We start from the raw sequence: 27,312 nt of genomic DNA on the forward strand, positions 1-27,312 counted from the left end.
TTTAACCCCTAGACTTTTAACAAACTATAATAGACACGGATCTTAAAATGTGACTTTATTTTAGAATATAGTACCTTTGTAGTTGTTTTTATCTTTACCGGTACTTTTAATTTTTGACTTGTCAGTGTTTTAGGAATTGATAAAATTTACACCGTCAGAGTTTATCTTATTTAAAAATCATTAATTCATGTTAAGAAAAGTTAATCTTTATGTATCTCTTTTAGTTTATTATAGTGTTAGAATAATGTTGTAGAATATGACAAAGTGCTGCATTTCTCGGCACGCAAAATAAAGTTGATTATTACTATTAACAGAAAATATAATGCTGTCATTTTTTGATGGATGAAGCTGAGGGGGGGAAGGGATATTTATTGGCTGCAGTAACACACAGGACTATCTACTAATTATTGATTTAAACAAAAAATATAATAATTAAAATTCAGATAAGAATATGTTTCTGGAATTAACTTTCTGCTCTTAAGCCATATATGGAGTTAGTTAGGTTCCCAATTCGGAGCGCACTTCCTTTCACCCGGTGCGTGATAACCTACATAAGCTAATGAACGGGATGAGATAGCCCCATATTCAAAGACCTAAATATTCTTAGACTTCCTGCCTTGTATATATACGAAACATTACTTTTGTTCCACAAGAAATAACAACTGTACAAAAAGAATTCAGATAAACATGGATATAATACAAGAACGAAGTCACATCTCCAAATTCCTCTTCATAATACCATTTTGTTCTCGAAAACAATTGCATACAAATATGTGCAAATCTTTAACTCTTTGCCTATTCAAATTAAATCTCTTTCCAAACATGAAAGTTTCAAAGAGTCAGTACGTACTCTGTTGTTAAACCACTGCTTTTATAGTGTGGAGGAATACTTGCAAACTGATCTAGGTTCTGTCGTAAATGTAATTCTTGTACACATTATATTTTTTTCTACTTCGTAAAAAAAGAAAATGTTGTATGGGTGAGTGATGTATCTTAGTAATCCTTCCAAAGAAACCACATTTTGTCATGTTTTTCTATCACCTAGAAGATATTGTAAAAGTAGTTATGTTTTTACAATAATATGAATATATATTTAGTATAATATATTGACATGTTCTACACCATATGGCAATCAGCCAATGTAAATGGTCATTGAACGTAATAAAATTCAATTCAATTCAATTCAATATATTTATACTTATTGAAAGCTTTGAAATCCAACTCGCAAGAAGGGGGCAAGGAGCCAGAGGTGAATCCAGGGGGGCGATCCCCCCCGAGAAGGGGAAACTTTCTTATTTTATATATATAAATAAAAAACATCCCAAAGTTTGGAGCCCATAAAAGTAGCACTATGACAAACCACCGCCCCTCCCCCCCCAGAAGTCGGTCCTGGATCCGCCCCTGTAAGGAGCAGCCTTACACAAAATATTAAGACAAGGGGGCTGCGAGATAATTTTTTGTTCATCTCACACTCTTCATTCCTAATTTTTTAAATATATATGTATCTAAACACACAATTGAAACTTTTATGGGAAGATAAGCTCTCCTAGCCACCCCAAATGTCACTTAATACATTTACATGTTTAGCTCAGCCACATTTCACTCAGTTTTTTTTTTTTTTTTTTTCTCGTGTACCGCTTTTATGCAGAAAAATATCGTCCTAAGACACACATCAATCCTTTAAATCTTTATTTGGCGTCCTATTACGTTCTAGTGTACTCGAGACAGAAAATCATAAACTTGCTCCGATCCTTTGTTCACCTATAATGAATGAAATCATGATAAAATATTAGACAGTCAATACCCGGGTTAATTTGTAAGATATTATGCTCCTATACTTATAAAAAAAATCCTCTTATTCATATTGGGAAGGACGTATACTATTGCCGTAATCGATAAGTTTAGCTTTTAACGAAGCATAAAAAATAATGTCAGCGTAGTACACGTCGTTATGCATTGTTTTAAAGAGACAATATCCATTGTCCTCGCATCCAATAAAACGTTCAAAACATACGTCTTCTCTTCCTCCCAGCTCACCCTTCCTTCTACTCCTGGCACTTTCAATTGCTTTGAGATACACAGAAGATATTCCTTTGTCGAGAAACGAAGAGCTACTTCATTAGTTGCCGTCATCACATTTTCTGTATCTATTATAATAAAATTCACTTGCTTAAAACTACAGCTTGGTACTGACAATTTTTTTGCCATTAATGTTCCGTAAACATTACGATTTTCGCCGTAAACATAGAAGGAATTGTGATGACTAGATGATGCACGTACAATTGGATTAGAGCTGTGAGCGCATCGGATCCCAACCTCCCAACGTTAATAATTCTGGCTTGTTCATTAGCCCTTAATAGAAGAAGGTTCTCAATCTTCTTATGATGCTAGTTGATCATCGAATAATTTGCCGTACGAAGATTCGAACCAAAAACCAATCCAAATAAATAAGAATATTGGCTGCGGTGATTCTGTATATATCTCTAACACGAACTAAGAAGAACTGTAATATAATAATAATTAATTTCGGAAACAGTATATCTGGGCCGCAGTGGCTCAGTAGTAGAGCGTTCATCTCTTATACATGGAGTTCCTGGTTCGCTCTCAGCTTGCGTAATGTGGGCTTTGTGGTGGGCAAACATTGTATGCATGGGTTTCCTCGGCGTTTCCTGTTTTCTCCTAATTTTTCATTCCACCATTTTATTCGTTATCATTTATTTCTCCGTTAGTCTCTCGTGGACGTTAATTTTTTAAAAAAAAAGTAGTTTTGTTCCACAGCATCCGTATATTAAAAATTGCTAATTTTAAGAAACTAGTAAGACTGAACCAACAATGAAATTAAATTGGTCCATTGTGGTATCAGCATAGTCGCTGTTGTAAATAATATGGATATATCTTGTAGAATGATACAATTTGCATTACCTATCATAGTAAATCATAGTAAAGTTCAGGGGCCTACTTATCAAAATTACTAGTCTTGTAACGCTTTCAAAATCAAATATATATATATATTACAATTGTATATACCACAAAATAGTGATAAATTAAAACTATCAGTATCATTATTTAAAAATGACTTACAGTTTTATTCTAGTATTTCTACTTAAGGGTATTTTACGACTAGGAAAATACGTATCACAAGACTAATCGTTTTGAGAAACATAAAATGTAAAAAATGAAATCTCATAGAAATTTAAAAAGTGACTAAGTTAATTACATATTTACTGTTTACTTTATCAACAAAATCAACGATATTATCTATATCTAATCTGGTGCAACAACTTTTATGAACACTTAAGTCTAGGGTTAAAAATGAGGGAGAACGCGGACGAACGCCGTTACCCCACTTCCTAAAAATATCTACAGCGCCCCTACACTTCGTACAAAACTAGAAGCCAATGGATAAAGATAAGCACGGGGACGGCATAGCGTCATGCGTACCCCCTACTTTTTCAGATCCACCCTGCTTTAAATCTACAATAAATGTCCAAATTACGATGACATGAAATTGCAAAATTTCTACGACGGACCTTGGGGGAATCCCTCTATCCGTAAACAAGCAAGCAGTTGGGAAATCCAACAAAATTTCTGTATGAACAAGCAGAAAGTGTGAGCGCGATCAACACTACAAAAAAAAAAAAAAAGTTCGTTTTACTTTACTTGCAGCCTCATGCTGGTAGTAGTTTTCTTTCTACCTTGGTTGAATATAACGTCACGTTAAGTTATGTCATTTCGTAACCCAAATCAATGTCGTAACCGCTCAAAAATAGATAGATGTATATAGGCCTATATATTTCGTTTTCTCTCTCTCTCTCTCGTTTTGGTCTTATCTGAACTGGAAATCTTTATTTTCACTTTCTCGTGCTTCCAAAGCAATTCCGATACCGTAGTTTCTATTGCTTTGCTGCAATGCATATCCGTACAGCATATCTCTGTAATAATTGCAGACGGCTGAAACGCGAAGGACGTTATGTTCCGTAACCAGAGTTCTTGTAAATTGGCATAGCAATCTACTACATACTGTACTCTACATTGCGTAAACATTTTAAAGAGTTGCCGCCGAGAGCATTATAACGATGAGCTGAATTACTATCAAGAAAAATGCGAATTTCGCTTTACTTTTTTATGCAGTATTTAAGTTTCAAAGTTTTGTAGTCCACGTAAAATTTGAACCAAAGAACATGCAAACTACAAGTGAATCCGCTAGTCACGACTTCTACTTTGAGTACCGAAATTTCCGAATATTTTTTGAAAGATATTTAACTCCCATAGTTACTGTATGACCACGTATTGTTAACCAACAAAATATAGACAGCCTGTATAATCTTACAAACTTTGGCATCAGATTCGGGTCCAACCTCCTCGCTTAGGATCGATGCAACACATATGTGCTCTTTAGAGGCAGACATTCAAATTTTTGGGAACATATCTTGAATAGTTCAGCATCCACAGGCCTAACTTGGTAAAACTTAAAAAGGAGCTCTCCTCTCATAACCCCCTCCACACAAAAAAAGAGAAAAGAAAAGAAAGAAAAAATCGTTGCCTATGAAGCCTGTCTTGACCTACCCCAAAGGTTTATAGGTTTCTTAAATATGCGAAAAAAATCACTATGTTCGCGTTATCTACTGACTAAACTCCCTGTCGCTAGAACTTGCAAATCACTATGGCCAGCAAAACTTTTTTTTTAAATAAGTTTAATAATATCAGATCAGAAATGTTTCCATCGCCGCTAGTCCTGGTTTTATTGATTGGAGTTCCCTACTGTGTCCCAATTGCCTCATGAAATTGGGTCAACACCGAAAAGAGCCCGTACTCTCACCGGCAACCATCGAGCCCGGGACTCACAATACCAAAAGGTAGGAAATCATCCGGACATACACGAGCATATACCTACTCTTGTATAAAATATTAATAAAACATATAAGAAAAAAATATTCACACTGCTGGAAAGTTCGATGGATAATCGCCTATAATGTTATCTGTACATAGCAGTAATATTAAAAAAAAAAAAAAAAAAAAAGTGCATGCCTACGTATTTATTTCTTTAAAATCCTCACATTTCTCGTAAATATAGCAATCTACCATAAACCCCAGGAGCTAATTGCATATTACTAAATAAAACTTTGGAGAAATACGCAACGGATATAGTTTTTCTAACTCTCCATGTAATGCTGCAGGAATGTTTGAAAAGAAACCAGAAAATTCTCGGAATAAATGGGTAGAGTGTAAGTTCGCTTAGATTCTCTTGAAGAAAAGTAAAGAAATATCTGAAATAAAAGTTATTCAATAAAGAAGGCACCCATCATGTATACTTTATGTTATCGCAACATTCTCTCTGCGCTAAAATTTGCAAAAAAAGAAGCAAGAAATTTTTAAAAATTTGCAATATTTTACTGATCTATTACGTACTTCACTTAGTAAAACGCATTATCAATATATGTTTGTTAATTGTTAATATATATACTATTAAGTAGGGTCATAGAATGAATGTAATGGTAACATACCTGGACAACTTCTGGCCTGTATGGAATACTAGTAGTAGTTGTAGTAGTAGTAATATAACAATATAAAAAAAGGAACACAGATCTTAATGTCAGCAACCACCAGTATACAAAATCACGTACACAACCCCTTGACTTGTATCACAAAAGCAATTAAACAATCTCGTCTTCTTTCTTAGCGACCGACTAGAGCTACCATATGTTGGTTACTTCGGGAGTTGGTGTGTACAGCTGCCGGTGCACTCTGATGTTGTGTTCCCGCGGTGCGACCGTCCACTCCCCGCAAACCCAGGCACACGGGTTCTCGCTTCGAGATCCGCGCTACAACTGGCCTGCTAACCTAGCGCTGCAGTGACGCCCCCATTCGGCGCAACGCGGCGTTGCCATGTCTACTCCCGATGCGGCATGAAACACTTGTACCGGGGCCTCCTACGCGCCTGGTGAATGCTAAAAGGTACCATAGAACACATTTTAATTAAAAGAGGAAGAAAAAAGTGTTTAAAAAACAGCAGAACTTTGTTTCATGGTCCTCGCATGGTTATTCCTGCTTTATACGCCCTTGTACGCTGTAACACCGAGATTTAAGCCAAAAGTACACGTTATACTATAAGTTAGTTTAATCTCGTGCTAGATAAATCGAGATCGTTCGATGCTCAAGCTGTGTGTGTGTGTACCTGTACGATGTAAACCTATATTTTGCGTGGGAGGAAACTTAATACACGCATAAATCGACCGCCTATCTCATTAGTGTGCACCAACCTTACAGAGCAACAAAGAATAAAGCTACCATTTAGTCCTGTTTAATTACATTTCCATATTTTTTTCTATTTTTATATCGAAAATTTATATAATTGTTATTTGAAACTTTATTACTAATTGAATTATGAGATTGACAAGAAAAAGGAACATATTTACAATGGTTGGTGTTCGGGAATTTCGTGCTCATCCAAGGCAAAAAAGCACAATATTTCTTAATATAAACTGCCAGTATTTACAATAAAACATAAACAATTCACGCGATATGTTTAGCCAAACAACCACACGCATATATTTTATTTTACTTGTTTTGTTTACGAATATCGACAAATTTAGAAGTACAGATATATTAACGTTCTTTTTCCTTCTTAATCGGGAGGTTCTGCGTTCGATTCTGCGGCTGATCATCCTGACCAAGATTTTGTTAACGTATTTTATATGGAATAGACTTACTAAAGTAAATGTAGGTGTTATGAAATCTGAAGGTTTATCTCCGCAGAAACAAAATTGCGTCATTGAATTCTAACCCCATATACCAAACCAAACCAATCACTATAAGTTGTCCATTTTCTTAAGATCCTTCTTTGCACTATTCTCCTACCTTCTTGATCTCAAGTATCTTTTGTCCCACGTAACTCTTTCCGTTGGCCACGTACGGCGTTGGTGCACGGGGTCTCGGATTTGAATTCGATACACCACGCCTGTATTCACTGGGTGAGCGACGTATCCCATTCTGTTACATTTTTCAATTTCGCACCTCAAATCGAGCTTCAGATTTTAAGTTCATGAACTGAACCTCAGACTTTAAATCCATCAACTGTACCACTTTTTTTTTTTTTTTTTTTTTTTTTTAATGAAAGGAACTAACTTTTGTTTCTAAATTAAAGGGTTGGACCTCAGATTTCAAATTAAATGGCCGGAGCTCAGTTTTCTGTACATTAAAAAGATCAATTTCACATTTTAATTCGTAAACTGGACTTTAAAATTTAAAATTCATGGCCTGGTTCTCAGAATCTGAATTCACGACGCGGGCTGCAATTTATACTTTTTATTCAATGGTCAGGGGGAGAGCGGATGCGGGTCTTGAAAATCCGGAACATGGTAATCTAGCAAGGTATGGTAATTCATTTTCTACCTCCTAAACGTCTTAAAGCAAGATGCATATTATAAATCATTCATCAGCATCAGATTGTGCACAGTAGTATAATAAAGCAGATTTCTTGTTTAAACTAAATATAATATTATTTCCTACTTTTAAACAAAGAATAAAACAGAAATGATTATATTCTACATTAAAAGGTTATATTTGCGTAATAAATATACAATTTTCTCCCCTCTTTTTTCTTTCATAATACAAGACGTATACGTTTTGATTGCATGCTACTACAACTGAATGTGTGTGTGTGTATATATATATATATGTGTCACTCATGCATGCAGCGATACTTATCAAATGAGCAAAAAAACCACTTATCAAAACGACACATCAGCAAAAGCAAACATTTAATATTACCGTGTTCTAGAAAACTATAGTATTATTTCCTTTTTCTTCTTTCTTTTTTTTAAAAAAATCTCATAATCATAGAAGGCTGCGTATACATGTCTTTTACAAAGATTGTTCATATAAGTCCGTTTATTTCTTTTAACAGGGGCCAAAACAAGAAATACTTTCACACAAATTATTTTTACGTGTTAAAACAGTTGTATTTAAAATGCTATTTATTGACAGATATTTTCTGTTTTGTAAGGACTATTTATATATTTTTGTCCTAAAATATACAGGCAGCTGTTTTTTTTTTTTTTTTTTTTTTAACGTAATCAATATGTATATAAATGAAAGTTAATATGTTTGTGACTTCGTATTGTTTGAACCACTCAACCGATCTGATCAAATTTTCAACATACCTGAGTTTCGGGCCTGGGATGGTCTGTGTCATTTCACTTTGACATAGGGGCGGATCCAGGACGGACTTCTGGGGGGGGGGTTGTAATACTGCTACTTAGAGCTACTTTTAAGAGCGTCAAAAAATAAACTATAAATTAGGGGTGTTCGGAATTGAGATTTCAATTCCGGAATTCGGAATGTCGATAATTCCGGAATTTTTCGGAATTCCGTTTTTCGGAATTTCGGAATTTTCGGAATCTCGGAATTCCGGAATTTTCGGAATCTCGGAATTCCGAGATTCCGAAAATTCCGGAATTCCGAGATTCCGAAATTTAGTATCGTGTTCTGGATTCCGGAATTCCGATCTTCCGAAATTTCAGATCTTGTTTCGAGATTCCGGAATTCCGAACTTCCGATATTTGCGATGATGTTCCGGAATTCCGATTTTCCGAAATCAAATCTGTTAGAGGCTTTATATTTTAGTATAGATATGTGGGAAATACCAACTGAAAATGTTCGTTGTGTAACAACAGTAGTGCCAATATTGTAAAGGCCATTGTTGACTTGAGCGATTTCCAACATTTGAGTTGTTTCGGCCATACTTTGAATATTAGAGTAAACAAAGCCCTTGAGCTACAGGGACCTTCGGAAACAGACAAATTATGAGTCAAAGCAGGAAAATAAGACATGCGCTGCAAGAAGAGTAAGATGCATTAGGCCTTCTGCGTAAAATACTTCCGTCATGCAACAAGATGATTGTTTACTTTCCTTTTGATGCTGGTAGTTTTCTGTCTCAAACAATATATAAAAATCTTATCCTTCAGAACGAAGAAACAGAATTATTAACTATGATTATTAATTAGAATTATTAACTATTATCGTCCTTACAAATGCTTTGTGACAGTATGGCAGCAGAAACATCTGTTACAGCGTCGGACATATGGCCATCATATGAACAAATTTCAAAAGATTTTCAAGTCGAAGAATCTCAACTGATGGACGATATATCATAACAAGATGAAGCAAGTACGCAGGAAACCATCTTTCATTCTATGACTTTTTGACTGAAGAGGGAGATAGTGAACAGATCTTAGAAGCAGCCTCAAAGAAGATGAAAGAAGCATGAAAATGGAAATTTTGTCTCTTCTGAAATCGTGATTCGAGAAGGATGAAAGAAGCAGAATTCTGTAGAAAATTTGTGCTTTCTTAGATCTCAGGTTTAAAGAAGATAATTTGGGTAAAAATATTGAGATAACAAAAGGTAGAGTACTGTATAAGTTGAGACTTATTCCAGCAGGAAATCCTAAAAAAGATAATCGAGGGAATGTTGGTACTAAAAGATTAGACAGTTGCCTAAAACGAAGGACATTTGGTGACAGGATAAAGAAGGCAGTCACATAGAATAATTGAACCTGTACCTAAGCCTTAGGGATGCAGATTTGGAGGAAGAGCCACTACTTTGGTGGAATAATCATTCCCACCATCCTTCAAGATTAACAAAATTAGCGAGAAAATATTTGTGTACACAAATAATCTTACCGCTGAGCATGCTGGGCAGTTAATATTTCTGTCCATGAACAAAGCTATTGTCCCAAAAACATTTTAAAATACTATTGAATATAAGCTAAATTTTCTCATTGTTTCACATCTCTGGCTTAGTATAACAGGGGATTCATAAATCAACACGAAATACAGAGTCCGACATAATTATTCTAACATAAACATGTTTACTAGATTTATCATTTCTATAGGTATGCAAAGAAAGTAGACAAAATTACAACTGCTACAAAATAAATTTGAGTCTTCTACTAAATATATAAACTCATGAAAAGCATCGGATACTTATTTCCAATACCAGAAAGGATGAAAATAGTTTGTTTACATCTGGATATCAGCATTCAACAGAGAACAGCTAGTAATTAGTTATGTTCCCCTTTCTATGGATTACTACGATAATTTTTTAACATGACTGTACTTTTTTGTGCTGACTGCAGAGTTCATATTTCTCCACTCTGAAGAAGTTCTTTCAGATGTTCCTTACTTCTAATGTGATGTTTCCTAACACGATCTTCGAGCTCGTTCCAGATGTTCTCTGTAGGATTTAAATCTGGTGATTTGGTCGGTATCTTCAAAGTGTGAGGAGTGTTATACACCATCCAAAGCCTAATAATTTCCGCAGTATACTTTGGATCATTGTCCTGATGGAAGTAATAACCATTTCCCAATTCTAGCTTCTGTGCACTCCTCTTAAGATTGTTTTCAAGAATTCTCTTGTATTCAAACTTTTCCATGATTCCATCTATGAGCACCAGTTCCCCAACGCCTGATGAAGCCATACATCCCCATACCGTCACACTGTTGCCTCCATGTTTCACTGTAGCTACCATGTTCTTAGCTGTATTTGATAGCCTTCACACTGTAACACGTCCATCACCCTTGTATAAGCAGAATTTGTTTTTATCCGACCAGAGAACGTGATCCCAGAATTCTGTTGGCTTCCCCTATACAGGTTAACAAATTTTAGACTCTTTTTCTGATTCACACAATTGACATATGGTTTCCTCGTAGGAAAACTGGCATTGTAACCGGCACTATGTAAAACCCGTCCAACTGTTCCTGTGTGCATCACAGTGCCAGAATATTGTTCAAGGCTTCCTCTAATCTCAGATGCCGGATTCTGCTTGTTTGGTTCCTGTCTCTAGAAGTAAGTTTAGAAGGAGCGGCGTATCTCGGCTTATTCCCAACACTATTAGTCTGTTTGAAGCGCTGAATGATGGAGGACACCATGATTTTGCTTCTGTTGACTGTACTATCAATTTCGGAGAGGGGTTTGTGTTGTTTGTACAGATTAATTACAACATTTCTCTCTTCGACTGTTGTCTCCGTACCTTTACACCCCATGTCACTTTTGAATGCTTAGCTTTACACTACAATTGCGAGCTGCTGTTGCGAGGCACAGTATGAAATCAACTACTGTGTGGTGGGGGCATAAAACATGCATCCAGTCATGAGTCTACTCGTTTGGAGACGTTATGTCGTCCTATAAGCGAGACCGCAGGAGAAATATAGTAGACTCTATATATTGTGTGCTAAATACATGCATTATGACATTTTAAATATAGTTTCGGAGACACATAATGGTAACGTTTATATGTTTACAAATTCAACACTACTAAGCAAATATGATGTATGTTTTTTATAATTCATACAATGTAAATAAAGTATTAATTATATTATTCCAATACTTCTGTCGGTCTCTGTATCTGTTTTTTCTTATTTTCAAAGGTACGGTAAATTTAAGCTATTGAGAAGGGCATAGTTACCAGTGTCATTATCACTGCATAGATGTATCTGTATATTATTCAAATAACATTCCCTTTGATTTCATAATGTTAATAAATTATTTCAATATAATATTTCAATTAATATATTTCTTAAGTTTCATAATATTTCGTATTTAAAATGTTGTTTGTACAGCATAACATTTTCTTAGTTTTCTAGTGTTACGTATTAAATATGCGTAATATATATTGTTATTATGTTATTTGTATAACATTTCCTTATGTTTCATCATGATAAGTACTTTTTATTTTAATTTGTAGTTAATGTACATTTCCATTCTGCCTTTTACATATGTCCTAGTAAAACTAACCAGACTGAAAACGCTATGAAAGGATAAAAGAATTTTCAAAAGTAACATTTTGTAGTAGAAATAATTTACAGATACAATCAGGTTTAATGGCATCCATCAAATATATAGGATATTATTTCTAATTTTTAAAACATTTATTCTTTTGAAAATTGTCGCGAACATAACTATCCTCTCACGAGTCGGGATCGAAGAACTGATTTTATACATCAGAGTCCGACGAAATAAAGGTTGTTCTATAACCGCGAGTACCGTGTTCAGAAAAGTATTAAAATGTTTTACAATGATAGTATTGGATTTGAGGTAATGTGTATTTTTTTAGTTTTTGTAAATTAATTGTAATAATGTATATTCTAATCTATGAAAATTTATACGAAATTTATATTGCATTAAACAACATCTTTAAACATAATAAGGTATTTTTTGTTTGTTTATTTTATTGATCTTATGAACAGGTAGCCTAACTTATAAGAGTAAGAATCCGCTATTATGTAAAGCTCTGATAGAAAAAATTACGGTAGAAACTAAAATTATAGGTTTCCTTTAAATTAAAGAAATTTGAGAGGATTAACATTCTATTGATATGGCATTTCATTATTACTTTATGTTGAAATCTAGATTGATTGTATATTTTTCCACTGCTTTTACAAATATTAAATACAGTTATTACAAATATATTACATTGTATTTCCAATCTTCCGCAGTTCAGATCTATCATATTTTTATTTCTTCTTTATATTAACGCAAAATACATTTGACATTAAGGAAAGTTTTCATTTTGTGTATTAAAAAAGGTATCATGGTATAATTGAATTAATTTTGTGCCATGCTATCTACAAAAATTACATAATTATGGTATAGCATTACGCAAAACCTACGTTATGAAAAACTATTTGCTATCAGCTACTTACAGGACCGACTACGTATGTGAGCTCCGAACCACATGTTTTCGTTGAAAAGTTGTTTTCATAATACAAGAAAATAAAAACTAAGAAAACTATGAGGGAGAAGAGATAGATGCTTTGTCTTATAAAAATGGATATATGTTTGTTCCAGCATAATTCTGGAACACCTGAAGCAATTTCAACCAAACTTGGTACACATATGACTAAACTAACTAACTAATTCTATGGCCTATGGAACCCGGAGGTTCAATGCCGCGTTCACAAAAGCTCTCCACTGACTTCTATCCTTAGCTAACTGCATCCAGTTTCTACTTTGTATTCCAATCTCTGCGAGATCCACCTTAATATTGTCCTCCCATCTGCGCCTAGGTCTTCCTAATGGTCGTTTTCTGATTGGTCTTCCAGTCAAGATTTTGAAAGCGTTTCTACTTTCTACCATTCTAGCTACATGACCTGCCCACCTAAGCCTCCTAGACTTGACGACCCTAACAATGTTGGGTAGACCGTATAAATTATGTAGTTCCTCGTTATGAAGTTTCCGCCATTCCCCATTCCCATTCCTCTTGGGTCCGAATATTCGTCTCACGATCTTGTTCTCAAATACTTTCAGTCTATGTTCTTCCCTCAGTGTAAGCGACCATGTTTCGTAACCATGCAGAACAACAGGGATGATTATCGATTTATATATTTTAAGCTTCAAATTCCTCCACAGAATTCGCGAGGACAAGAGATTTTGCGCCGAATAGTAACACGAATTCCCTGCTTTTAGTCGACATTTAATGTCTTCGTGAATATGATTTTCCTCGGTTAATATTGATCCTAGATATTTGAAACTATCTACTTTATCAAAAGTATTATTTAATATTTTAACGCATCCACAATTTTCTGCATTACGGTCCCGACACACTTCCATGTATTTAGTTTTCTCTGCATTTACTTCTAAATCCATATCCCTGTAAGCGTTTAATAAGATCTCCGCATTTCTTTCTATTGTTCTCCTATCATCACCTATTAAATTTACATCATCAGCATATGCCATAACCTGGTGAATACCGTTCAGCTGTAGGCCCTGGTTGCTATCTTTGATTTTCCTTATAGCATATTCCAGAACAAAGTTAAATAATAATGGCGACAACGCATCTCCTTGTTTCAGACCATTTTCGACGTGAAAGCTCGTGGACAAAAATTTTCCTACCCGGACTTTACTTTGGGATTCATTTAAACATATCTTAATTAATCTAATTAGCTTTCTCGGTATTCCAAGTTCTGTAAGAACGTTGTATAATATTTCTCTCCTAACCGAGTCGTATGCCTTTCGAAAATCTAAAATCTCTTCGTGCGCAGAACGAGCATTTCAGCTACGTATCCAGTACCTGGCTTCTAAACATTAAGGAGTACGAGGGTGAATATCGGCTCAAGTGTGCAAGTAAATATATAGGTAATGAATACGAAACTCGCAATCTTGGCTTCACCCTGTTTCTAAGTTTTTCATTTTCTATATGTCATTTTGAAGCCACGCAGGGAAGAAACTGGTCGATACTCTATCCGTATTGCACTAGTGACCCAGCTAGCAACGATGTATAAACATGTTAGAGCCTGTCCTTGGGTAGAACATTAGAACAAGACAAGAACCAGTAAATGAAGTCTTTGCACTTTGTTCAATGAGTCCTTCTGCTGAGCTCTTTTCGTTCTGAGAAAGACGGAGTATTGCCGCCACTGACAATTAGTAAAAAAGAGTAAGTTTCATCATTACACTGTATGAGTGTTGATGTCTATCTCATAATCATGTTATTTGAAGATTGCAGACGCTGACATTTCAGCATTCCGAGATTCCGATATGCTGGATCGACGTACCGTTATTGGGAATTTCGAATTTCAAAGATTCAGAAGTGCTGAACCGAAGTCCTCATATTCTGGAATTCATAAATTTTTAGCTGAAGTTTCGAGTTTCCGGAATTCCGAGTTTTGGAAATTCCGAAATTTCTGACTGAAGTTCCGGAATTCCGAGATTCCTGAATTCCGATATTTCGAGGTGAACTTTCGGAATTCCGGAATTCCGGAATTTAGAGATTTCGAAATTTCGGAATGAACTTCCTGGATTCCGAGATTACGGAATTCCGAGATTCCGAAATTACGGAATTCCGAGATTCCGAAATTACGGAATTCCGAGATTCCAAAATTACGGAATTCCGAGATTCCGAAATTACGGAATTCCGGAATAACTAAATTTTTAATTCCGATTCCGGAATTAAGATTTTCATTCCGAAGTATTCCGGAATTCCGGAATCCGGAACACCCCTACTATAAATAAAATTAAAAAAAGTTTCCTCTTCTGGGGGGACGATCGTCACGATCGCCCCCCTGGATTCGCCCCTGCTTTGACAGTGCAACTTGAAGAAGAGGGAGGGATATATATATATATATATATATATATATATATATATATATATATATATATATATATATATATATATATATATATATATAAATGATTAAAAATGACCAATATTAGTGTCAAATCCTAGTTTTCGGGATCGCTGAGATGAACAGCGACACTCCCGATGTAGTATAAATCCAAATTCAGCTCTTTATGTCGAAAATGAAACATATTCTTCCTCCTGCGAAGAGCGAGTTTGCTAGTTAACTATACTAATGAGGAATTACATTAGTAGACGGAAAATGACAATACTGTTCATTCTACGTATATCTGAAAGTTCGTACAACTTAAATCAAAATAAAATTCGACCAAAGTAAACACTTAGCAATCTATGGTATAGTTTCGGCAATATATTACTGCCTTTATCAGACACATTATCTACAATACAATATTATGCATTTTATATTATTTAATATCTATATATATAAAAGAGAACGCACAAAATCCTTTGTCCGCTCATCACGCTAATACGGCTGAACCGATTTCTTTCATTTTTGGGGGGTTGTTAGGATTTGGACCCTAGATGGTTTTTATCATATCACTTTAATTTTCAATTACCAGTGTCTTGAGATAATTGACCAATCAGGTGTCAATACGTAAAAAAAATCCTTTGTCCGCTCATCACGCTAATACGGCTGAACCGATTTCTTTCATTTTTGGGGGGTTGTTAGGATGTGGACCCTAGATGGTTTTTATCATATCACTTTAATTTTCAATTACCAGTGTCTTGAGATAATTGACCATTCAGGTGTCCATACGTACAAATCCTTTGTTATTAGTTCATCATAGGTATAAAAATAAACGTATTTATATGCAACCCGCATGACCCTGTGACTCGGCGGGTTAACATAACTGACAGGCGCTATAAATCACTTGAAAGCGAAAAAGTAAAAATTATCTAAGTAACAAAGTTTATTGCGTTCCGGGATGACCGCAGCGAAGCGGGGCGGGTTGGGGTGACCGCAGCGAAGCGGGGCGGGTTAACATAAATGACAGGCGCTATAATGTTAACATTTACTGCAATCTACTATGGTTTTTATCATATCACTTGAAAGCGAAAAAGTAAAAATTATCTAATTAACAAGGTTTATTGCGTTCCGGGGTGACCCCAGCGAAGCGGGGTGAACGCTGCTAGTGTGTTAATATACCTAATAGTGTGTGGTAGATAATGTGTCTGACGAAGGCAGGGATATATTGCTGAAACTATAACATAGATTAATAATAATAATAATAATAATAATAATAATAATAATAATAATAATAATAATAATAATAATAATAAGTGTTTGTTTTGATCATGTTTTATTTTTCTTTCTAGAAAAATAAGACTTCTTCGTTTCAGTTGCTGTTAGGGGGTGTGATGTCCAAGGCAGTTGTGGAAGCGTTACTTTCCCGGAGCAAACAGAATAATGCATTAATACAAATTATACCGTAATTATTATTAAGAATAATGCAGAATATTAACAATAGTATGCATTAAATTAGACAATCAAGCTACGCCAATGGTTGCTGCACCCTACACTCTGTGAATACTTTTTTTTTCTCTCTTGAGAAATATAGCTAATAAGTTCCATTGAGCACATATTATTTCAATATGGGTAAAGCTTTACCTTATTCTCATATTTCTTTATTTCCTGTGCTGGAGCTGCAAATTATTCTGGCGCATTCACGCACGCACACACACACACACACACACACACACACATATATATATATATATATATATATATATATATATATATATATATATATATATATATATATATATATATATATATATATATATATATGTATGTATATTACTTAGTGAAATATAGTACCTTGCGTATTCGATATGTTTCCCTATATAAAGGAGTACATTTTTAAGTCAATCATGACCCCCGCTACTGACTTTGATGGCGAATTCAGCAAGTAGGACGACGAAATCAAGAATATTGACTACTTTATTCAACACTATTTTGTAACTACAAGAAAATTATATATAGACAAATTATTATATTCTTATTTTTCTTTAATTTCTATAATGCATTTAAAAATTAAAAAGTGAAGACAACTGGACATTTTCAGTTCGATCTTTACATGGAACCAGCCCATTAAACTGGCTTCACTGTCGACATATCTAATGATAGAAATAGCAAGTTGTTGGCCAACAATCACAAAATCGGCCTACTGTGAGCCCACGACCGTAAAAGCGGTCCGCTGTCGCCCAACAATCATAAAATTGGTCAATTGTAAACCAAAGATAATAAAATTGACCTTACTGGTGTCTCAGTACAAAATCGGTCCAGTGTCAGCCCACGACCATTAAGAACGACTCACTGTCGGCCAACGAGTATTAAATCCGTCTATTGTCGGATCTACGTCGGCATTATGTGGTACCACTCTAGGAATGCATCCTATATATCAGAATATTGTAAACTTCTTAAGTAGTGAAAACGTTCTAAACTTCTTAACAACTGTTGTAACACACCCCGTAGGACATATAGTTGCGACCTATGTACTGTCTGACCGACCGGAAAGTCACCTTTCAAAGGCCAACGAGCATTGTTATCGCCAACCTTGTGTACACCAAACAAAAATTGCTTAGTTTCTTTCCTTTTCGCGTATAATTTATACAAATTGCAGTGAAAACTCAGTTATATTTTCCACGAGGATAACCATAGCACAACTAATTACATTCCATCACCTCGAACTGCACGGGTTTCTTTTCCTGTTCAACCTCCTCGGTAACCTATACGGAATGTGTCTGTGTCGTACGTGTATGTATATAATGAGTTTTAAAATACTACTAATATTGCAGGACATACGTAGCACAAAGAAAATGCAACTAAACCCCTTTTCATTTCCAGTAATAAGTTAATCTGAGTGAAATCAAGAATTTATGTACTAAAGACGTTTCGCAGAAAGATATTTTAATGCATTAAAATATCCGTTCGAATAGGAAATACTAGCAGAATGCCCATTCTTTGCACGGGAAGAATAGTTTCATTTTGGACATAAAGAGCACTAAAACTGTCACCAATCAACTTAGGGACCCCAGAAACTATGAATTCAACTCTAATAACAGTCATTTTTGATCATTTTTATATATCTCTCCCTCCCCCCAAGTTGTGGGGCTGAATTTGGATTTATACGGTATCAGAAGTATCACTGTTCATCTCAGCGATCCAAAAACTATGGATTCGACACTAATAGGTCTATTTATAATTTTTCATATATCTCCCCCTTCCCCAAGTTACACTATCAAAGTGAAATGATAAAAAAAAAAAAAACATCCCAGCCCCGAACCTCATCTGTGTTGAAAATTTGATCAAGATCGGTCGGGTGGTTCAAAAGTTATTACGTTACAAACATAGTTACTTTCATTTATCTCGTATATAGGCCTACATATATATATAGATAGATTCTAAAACATGGACTCCGCTCGTGAGAGTCCAAGAAGGCCCGGGCTCACCTAGAGACTACTTGCCCCCGTAGAATCTGGATATCTTTGCTAGGATATCGAACAACCACATACATATACCCCCCTCCACCCCACGTCGCAAATTACTCAGAATTCGGCTTCGCTATTCTGAAATAGTACTTGTTGCACTTTTTGTTTATTTTTATGCATCATCATCATCATCCTTCTTCTTCTTAAGTATTTTACCATAACTGGTAAAGCTTTGAAGTGAACTTTTAAGAAAGGTTAAGAAATTAATCAGGTCCTCACTAATCTCTTTGTCTCTTGAAACTGATCAACAGTTCAACTTTTAATTGCACTTTAAATGTATAAGGCTAACTTTTCTTCTTCTCCTTCTTCTGTTTGAAGTGTTCTTCAACTGGTGAATGAGTTCAATTATTCTGTCTTAGTGCAAACAATACTACGAAATTGATTTTTGTCCAAGCTAACTAGGTTATGATGAAACAATTGCTCCATAGATGCCTATCTATAGTCAAATGAATTCACTTTTAATATCTGATGGAACTCTCAATTATTTCTAGAAAATCTTCGTATATAATAATACTATGTATTTTAAAGCATATAGAAGACCTATCTAATTACTACGCATTGTCGCAATAGAGAAAAGAAGTGAAAATATCCCACGTACGTAATGTGATGATAAGATAATTTCATTGTCATCACTATCGCAATTGTAAATACATCGCGTGATGTAAGAACATTGCAACTTTGCACTCCAATAGTACAGCACTGTTGCCAAAGTGTAAAGTAACATTAAAAAAAAAAAGAAAGAAAAAGAAAGATGATACAATTTTCCTTGTACTGTACAGTCATCAGCAAAAGAAGAAAAAAAAACTATTCATAAACGCATCATTTGGGACTGCCGGTGACAACTGAACTCCTACAAATACATTTTAATCAATTGTATAATAATATTCTAATGAGAAACATGAAACAATTTATATTGGAGAGGTGGCCCTCGCCCAGGAAAACCTGAATATACGATACTAACTAACTCTATGGCCTATCGAACCTGAAAATTCAATCTCGTGTTCACAAAAGCTCTCCATTTGACTTCTGTCCTTAGCCAACTGGTTCCAGTTTCGACTTTGTATTCATATTTCTGCGAGGTCCATCTTAATATTGTCCTCCCATCTGCTCCTAGGTCTTCCTAATAGTCGTTTTCGATTGTTCTTCTAGCTAATACTTTGAAAGCGTTCCTACTTTCTTCCATCCTGGCTACATGACCTGATCACCTGAGCCTCCTAGATTTGATGACCCTAACAATGTTTGGTAAACGTTTTAAATTATGCAGTTCCTCTTTTTAAAGTTCCCGTCATCCCCCATTCCTGTTCCTCTTGGGTCCGAATATTCATCACAGGATCTTGTTCTTAAATACTTTCAGTCTACGTTCTTCCCCCAGCGTAAGCGATCATGTTTTGCAACCATACAACGTGCATGAGTATTGTTTTACCGTATATATTTTAAACTTAAAATTCCTCGACAAAATTCGCGACGACAAAAGATTTTGAACTGATGAATAACACGAATTCCCTGCTTTTAGTCGACAGTTAATATATATTTGTATATACAATATACTATATTTGTTTGTCACAGACTGTACACCGAGAAAAATCCGTTCTCCGGACAGCGGTATATTGTACAAATATACGGAATCCTCTTGCTTACTACGGAAATCAGTACGGAACATACGTTATCCATATGCTACATAGGTACTGTCGTTAGTCTGGTATGTAACGGTCATCCTTATATTATGTACAGGCAATGCCCTTAGATGTTACATCATGCCGTTGCAGGATGTCTGGTATCTAACAGTCTCCCTTATATTACGTACATATATGTATGTTACCTTCGTTAGCTATATGTTACATACGTCCATTTGTATGTGAGATCCTGACCGCTTATATTGTTTCATACGGAAAGCACATACGTATAGTGGAACACTTATACAGAAAGTATTATAAAACATGCGTTTTCAATTATACGTTTGCTGTACATTAAGTTCAAAAACTACAGAATTTACAAATGTAACATACGATTTTAAGTATGTTACACACATTTTTTTCTCAGTGTACTTCCGCAGAATATCAAGTCTCTCAAATAAAATTTTATCGCATTATCACGTTTACTATTATTATTATTTTATAAGAAAACTAACAAAAGTCGACAAGGAGAGGAAATTGCCTACCTGAGTTTGAATATATGTATGCGTTTTAATCAATAGTTAATAGTATAGCCTTGCTCATTCACCCCAAGAAAATCTTAAATAAATTGATGTTATTTGAATGGTGAGCATTCAAATCATATTAAAAACTCTAACAATTACAATTACAGAAATCTCGAAAATTTGAACTTTACTCAGTATGGAACTGTCTCTATAGTCAAAGTCCACCTCCGTCCCTCACCTTAATGAATTTTCGAGAACAATATATCTAATGGTTGCCAGATATTTTTATCAAGTCCGACGAGGTCCAGAACAAAAAGTTCAACTTCCTCTCAGATATTGTGTCTATTTCTGGTTTGTTTGTTTGTTTGTTTATATTCTAGTGAATAAAAGATAATGCAACAAGTAACGAAATGACGTAGGAAACGCTGCGAAACGTCTTCAATAACGAAGGAAAAGATTGATAAAAAAAAAGAGAGAAAGAACTAGAAAGTGACGTCACATAGATATATCAGTGCTGCTAAAAATAAAACATTGGGCTGAGAAGCATTTGGTAAAAGTCAACTGCCAAAATTAACTTGGGAGAAATTCTAGGAGACAGGCCACGAAAGAATTGTTGGCAGACAGTAACGCAACGGAATGAGAATCTCACAAAATGAGCGTTGAGGATGATTTCGTAAAGCAATAAATAAAAATACCTTTTGATTCATTGGATCAAAACGATAAACAAACTATAGGAATTGAGACCTATTTTTAGAACGTAATAACTATTGAATTTTCTGTGTTGTTCTGAATGCTGATATGCAATTCAGTATAATTTTCTTTTTCGTGATTATCTTTTAAGAGCATCTTTAAAGGACGACAAAATGAACAGTTATTAGTATTTTGTAATTCTGTTGAAAATGTCAAATGAAATTGAATACCTTAATGATCTATTGTGACATACACTTGCAGATTTTCTTTATATATATAGTCTCATTAATCGTATTTTGTATTTGATAAGCACTCCATTATTCGTTTCAAACAACAATAATGATGTTGAAATTGAGTATCCAAACAACTACATATTATGGAAAGAAAATAATAGACTTTTTCCTTTTCTTTTAAAGATATTTATCAATAATCAACTTATCAACAACGTATATAATGATTCAAAAATTACTTATAATAGTTATATGTAAAACTTAAGTCTACGTTATACAGTCAGGGACAAAAGAAAAATTATGTTTGATATAATTTATTTTGGGAATAACGACGGAACATGCACAGTTTTTTTTTTTTTTACCGAGTTTCGAGGTGGAACCTCCATATTACATTTTTTTTTTAATTTACTGAAAACTGTACTCAAATTGTCCTTCCATTCTAAAGTTATTTAAGGAACTAATTTCATCAAACGGAAGGAAGTTTTGTCGCTTTTCCGTAAGAAAATAGTTCAATCATTTCAAATGAATTTTTGATCATAGAGCATTTGAATTGAACAGTTTTAAAACCCCTTAAATGTTAGATAACCCGCATGAAATAACTGTAATAAATGGTTGCCGACTTTTACACCATAATTATCACCATAAATCTCCAGAATTAGTTGGTGGATCACCATCAATTTTCGCCAGGATGTTGAGAGACGAAAGTAAAGAATCGAGTTCGTCGATAGAGGTGATTCATCCAGTTGATTTTAAAATATGGACAATCAGATATCAGTTCTCCATTTATTATTATGGGAGTTATTATGGGCATCATCCTGCTTAGTAGACTACCTGCAGAGCTGTTGAAATTAGCGGGTTAGTATAATGCTCAGGATGCTAAATACTACCATATTGGTGAATACAATGTTAAAATGAAAATAAATATCTTTCTACTCGACAAATCTATTTTTGTCGAGTACTTTTTATTTTCAAATATTCATTTATTTTGAAGTATACTTCATTCAAGCTGAGCTAAAATTGTTATATTTAAACCTAGACTTCGTAAAATTTAGTTTGTTAAAGAGTCTATACCAAAAATCAAATTAGAGGCATTCACACTCTATAAACAGCTGCTTGTTTTTCATTTTATTTCTCTTTCGTCATAAATTTTATTCAACTCGTGTGACATTCTGCTAGTATTCTATAATAGTGTTCAGGAAAAAAAAACTATACAATTATTTTTTCGGAATTTTTGTGCTCAAAGCTGTACGTATGTTTTATATTATTATTATTATTATTATTATTATTATTATTATTATTATTATTATTATTATTAGTAGTAGTAGTAGTAGTAGTAGTAGTAGTAGTAGTAGTAGTAGTAGACCTAGAAGAAGAAGAAGAAGAAGCAGTAGTAATATTTTTGTGTGTTGCCCGAAAGAGTGAATCAATATATAAGAACACCCATCGTTCTATTCTGAAATTTTGGTTCAGTTCCGCATCTGATCATCCTGAGTTTTCCCGATGTTCGTTAGTCTCACAAAGTAAAACTGCTGCAAAGATACCTTCAATATATAGACTGTGGCCGACTTTCTTATATATAAAAGAAAATCCCTTCTCTCGTCGATAATAACAATAATAATGATAAACATTAATAATATCGTCAAAAATTCTGGAGCTCGAAGTACGCTATTTCTCAATTACCTTACTCTTGCTACGTTACTGCATGGGAAAATGAAATGAAATGAAAACTTTTGGCTTAATGTCCCGCGATTATGCCCCTTTAGGCTAAGGGAGACGGTTGATTAAAGCAAGTGAACGAAGATGGAAGAATTGGTGAAATGATAATGAGAGAGGAAACGGTCGTACACAATGAAAACCCACGGACACGATATGGCCCATCACAAACTTACTTGGTCGGGATCGAACCAGGGACCACATGCACCAGAGGTAAGCACTCTACTATTGAGCCGCCTTGCCCCATATTATTGTACGAGAATTCATAGCATAATAGCTAAATACCCTGTATAATAAAGTAAAATAACTATGGAAACAATTGACTACCACAGCACACACATACACCAAGAAACAAGAGAATTGTTTAGTAAACAATAATTAAAATAATTATTAAAAGTTAAATATTGTTTAAGTTACAGATACAGCGTGTGAAATAATAAAATGATTATATACACAATTATATTGTTGATACTTCACATACCAAGCCTCTGTAAGCAAATATTTCGTCACTCCATTAAGGTATTAGATTTCCTGTACACCAACAACACAAAATGCAATGCCAGAAAAGTCTATTTGTATATGTGCAAGTTTTCTTTCTTCTTCTTTTTTTTTAACAGGAAATAAACAGAATCGTGAGAGCATAGACAGAAATTTTCCGCTAACTACAAAAGCTATGGTTCACAGGCCTTAAACTTTCCTGCTCAAGTACTCCCAAGCAACCAATGGACATATTCTTTTCATTTTTTTCTAAAGTTAAGTTCAGAAGCAATAATAACAAAAAAAAAAAATTGCAATGGTAATTAGCTAATTACTATGGCAATTATAAAATCCAATTTAATTAACGTGAAGTTGAATGTATTCATTAGAATAAATCCTTAATGGAGTATGTACGGTACAAGAATATAGATAGTGTGCTTTAGCATAAATGGACTTTTTAAAAAACAATAGCATCCAAATAAAACAATATCATGTTTTTGTACTTTATTAATTTATTATCTTTAAGACAGTAAATATAGTTTAGGCAATGTATCCACCTTCTAATCGTGAAATCCCAGGTTTAACTGTCTACTCGTGCCAACTCGATTGACTTTTCTCTAAACAATATTGAAATGAAATAAAATGAAATTAAGTTTTATACGTTCCACGGTTATGCCAACTAGGCTAAAGGAGACGGTGATGGTGAGAAGTGAATGAAATGGTAGAGTAAAGAAAGTGGGAGAAAACGGAAGAATCCCGAGAAAACCCATACACAAACTGTTTATCCACCACAAAGCTCACTTGGCGCGAGCTGGGATCGAACCAAGGACCCCATGCAACATAGGTGAACGCTCTACCACTGAGCCATTGCGGTTCCCTAAACAATATTATTCCAATTTACCAGCAGTGGCGTCACAAACTCATTTTTAGAGGGACTTAAGCCCCTCCGAACAGAGCTGTAGCTCTTTCAGTTACCAGCCAGCATGGCTCAACTTTGTGACTATGTCGGACTATTTACTGAACTGAGAGTGTATCTATACATTAGAAAAAGTAATAAAAGCAATTTGCTACCAAGTTAAGAACGTAAGAATTCATGTAAATAAGTGCTGCTAACGTTTTAACGTTTATTCTCCAGCAATAATATTTATACCATATACTGTAATAAGGACTTCGTTTTACTTTTCATATTAGAAGAAGAGTGAGTGTTTATTTTCAAGATTAAGGTGATATATTCTTAATTTTAAAGTTTGTCTTAAACTTTAGGAAGAATTTGAGTCAATTATTCAAATTAAAAATATAGAAGACTAACGAATCTTAATCCAATTCATTGAGTTTCCCCTCAAAATTGAATTTTGACTACGCCATTTGTTTACCAAAAATCCATTGCAAAACAGCGTTTAAATTAAGATCCAAACTAGTCACAGGTTCATTCTCATCTCACCTCTTTCGTGTAACAAACATATTAAAAAAAGAAAGAAAAAGAAAAAGACGTGAATTTGAAACACTAATATAAATCGCATGACACCCTTTATTACATCAAATGTACACTATGTTGTAACAAATACTACTGTACGCTTGGTTTAATTAGGCGAGGACTTAAATTCAAAAGAAATGGTTCGCCACAATTATGATTCTTGTTAGTTTTAGAATTTGACAGTTACATGTCTCGTAATACATGTCATGAAATCTGATTACATTAATCAATAGGATTTAATTAGTGGCCTGATGATCTTGTGCAACGTTTGTTTTTGTTTTATTCGTTTAATACTCGTTTCAGCATTATTCTCCCCTCCCTCCTTATTTTTAAAAGTTCATATTACTGATTATCGTAACCGAGTTTCTATATACATTTTATATAAGTAGAGAGATGTCTGTGTGTGTGTGTATTTTGCGGTAGAGTAAGAGAGAACATAACAAGCAATGCACTGGTAATTATGTTGTAATCAGAGCGTCCCTGCGGTACCAGGTCATTCCAGGTGCTCCAGACGTATTGAGTTGCAAGTTTTTCAGCAAATGATAGGGTTTAAAATTAAAGGTGTAAGAGAAAAATATCATCGATATTTACTACTACTACTAGAACTTTTATGACTACTAGTTAACACGTCTAAGCCTTCGGCTCGCTGTACACTAAAGATTAAATTTGTACATAATTAAAAGCCATAATTGTTTAGTTAACAAATTTATTTATTTATTTATTGAAGCTTACCTATCAACCACCCAAAACTCCATACCACATTTTTTTTAAAAAAAAAATACAGTTGTACAAGAACTTCATTATACACAATAATCCTACAGATAGCGACGGCATCTATTAGCGTCAGGGAGACACGTGATAGGACACTTAGCGACATCTATTACCACGACTGTTTACTATTATCAATTAGTGTGACATCCTAAAGCGTTTGCAGTTTTTTATAAAGAATTCTCATTTGTGCCCCTTGTCTTTCTACAACCAGCATTTCACATATCTTAACCAGGGTTGTATAACATTTCAGGATACAACCTCTACAAATTTTTGTATAGCTTTATTATTATTATTATTATTATTATTATTATTATTATTATTATTATTATTATTATTATTATTATTATTATTATTATAGTCGTTAGTGTTATGATAGTAGTCCTTGTTGTTGATGGTGATTGAAATTTAGCGTCTCTTTCCAGCAACAAGACAATATGAAACGTGAATCTTCAATTAAGGTGGAATCCGAATCCTTATAATGCGTTCAAATGTTAATGTTTTCCTACTGGGACCATGCGCTAGCCACTAGACTAGCAAGGAGGGTTGTAATAGTACTTCTGTAGTAGTTATCTTACTAAATGATGCTATGTAATATTTTTTTTTATCTGGAACAGTAATGGAGAATACCGTTCCACACACACACACACACACACACACACATATATATATATATATATATATATATATATATATATATATATATATATATATATATATATATATATATATATATATATATATATATATATACAGTTCATTCAATAAGTCCCGGGACTATCTCTCGAAATAAAATGTTTAATAATATCAGAAAAAATATTTACATGTGTAGCTTTCTACATACATCTCTCCCCACGCCAGGTAGAGGCTCTGGAACGTTCAAGTAAAGTCATCTATTTGAATCTGTTGAGCAACGCCGTCACATTTTTTATTCGTTGTGTTTCTTGTGCGTCAGTTTCTTTCTTTTTCTTTTTTTAAAGAAGCGTCATAGTCTTGGAACATCCCCTATATTCGCTTTATTTGGCCTCGTTTCATTGCCTAAGCTCAAATCTGCCCTCAAGTGTGAGCTTGAGTTGAGCTGATTTTGGGTTTATCGTCCGGTTCAGCAGCAAGGCTATATGAGCCGTGGATCTACTAATTAACATGGAATCCGAACCACATGAGCTCTCACCGGGAATCGAACCCAAATCTTCAAGT

General features: G+C 34.4%; 1 protein-coding gene across 2 annotated transcripts in view; it reads right to left on the reverse strand.

Moving 5' to 3' along the window:
* LOC145680510 (protein Tob1-like) overlaps window positions 1-27,312 on the reverse strand; it is a 172,466-nt gene that overhangs the window by 21,444 nt on the left and 123,710 nt on the right. The window contains exon 1 of one of the 2 annotated variants that reach the window (XM_081751105.1): window positions 5,505-6,010. The exons of the other annotated variant lie outside the window; for it this stretch is intronic. The gene's annotated coding sequence lies outside the window, so the exon portion shown is untranslated. Of the gene's footprint in view, window positions 1-5,504; window positions 6,011-27,312 lie in introns of those variants that run through there. 2 annotated transcript variants of the gene reach the window in all.

This window comes from Thermobia domestica, chromosome 3 (assembly GCF_964235325.1).
Source record: "Thermobia domestica chromosome 3, izTheDome1.hap1.1, whole genome shotgun sequence".
NCBI classification, from domain to species: Eukaryota; Metazoa; Arthropoda; class Insecta; order Zygentoma; family Lepismatidae; genus Thermobia; species Thermobia domestica.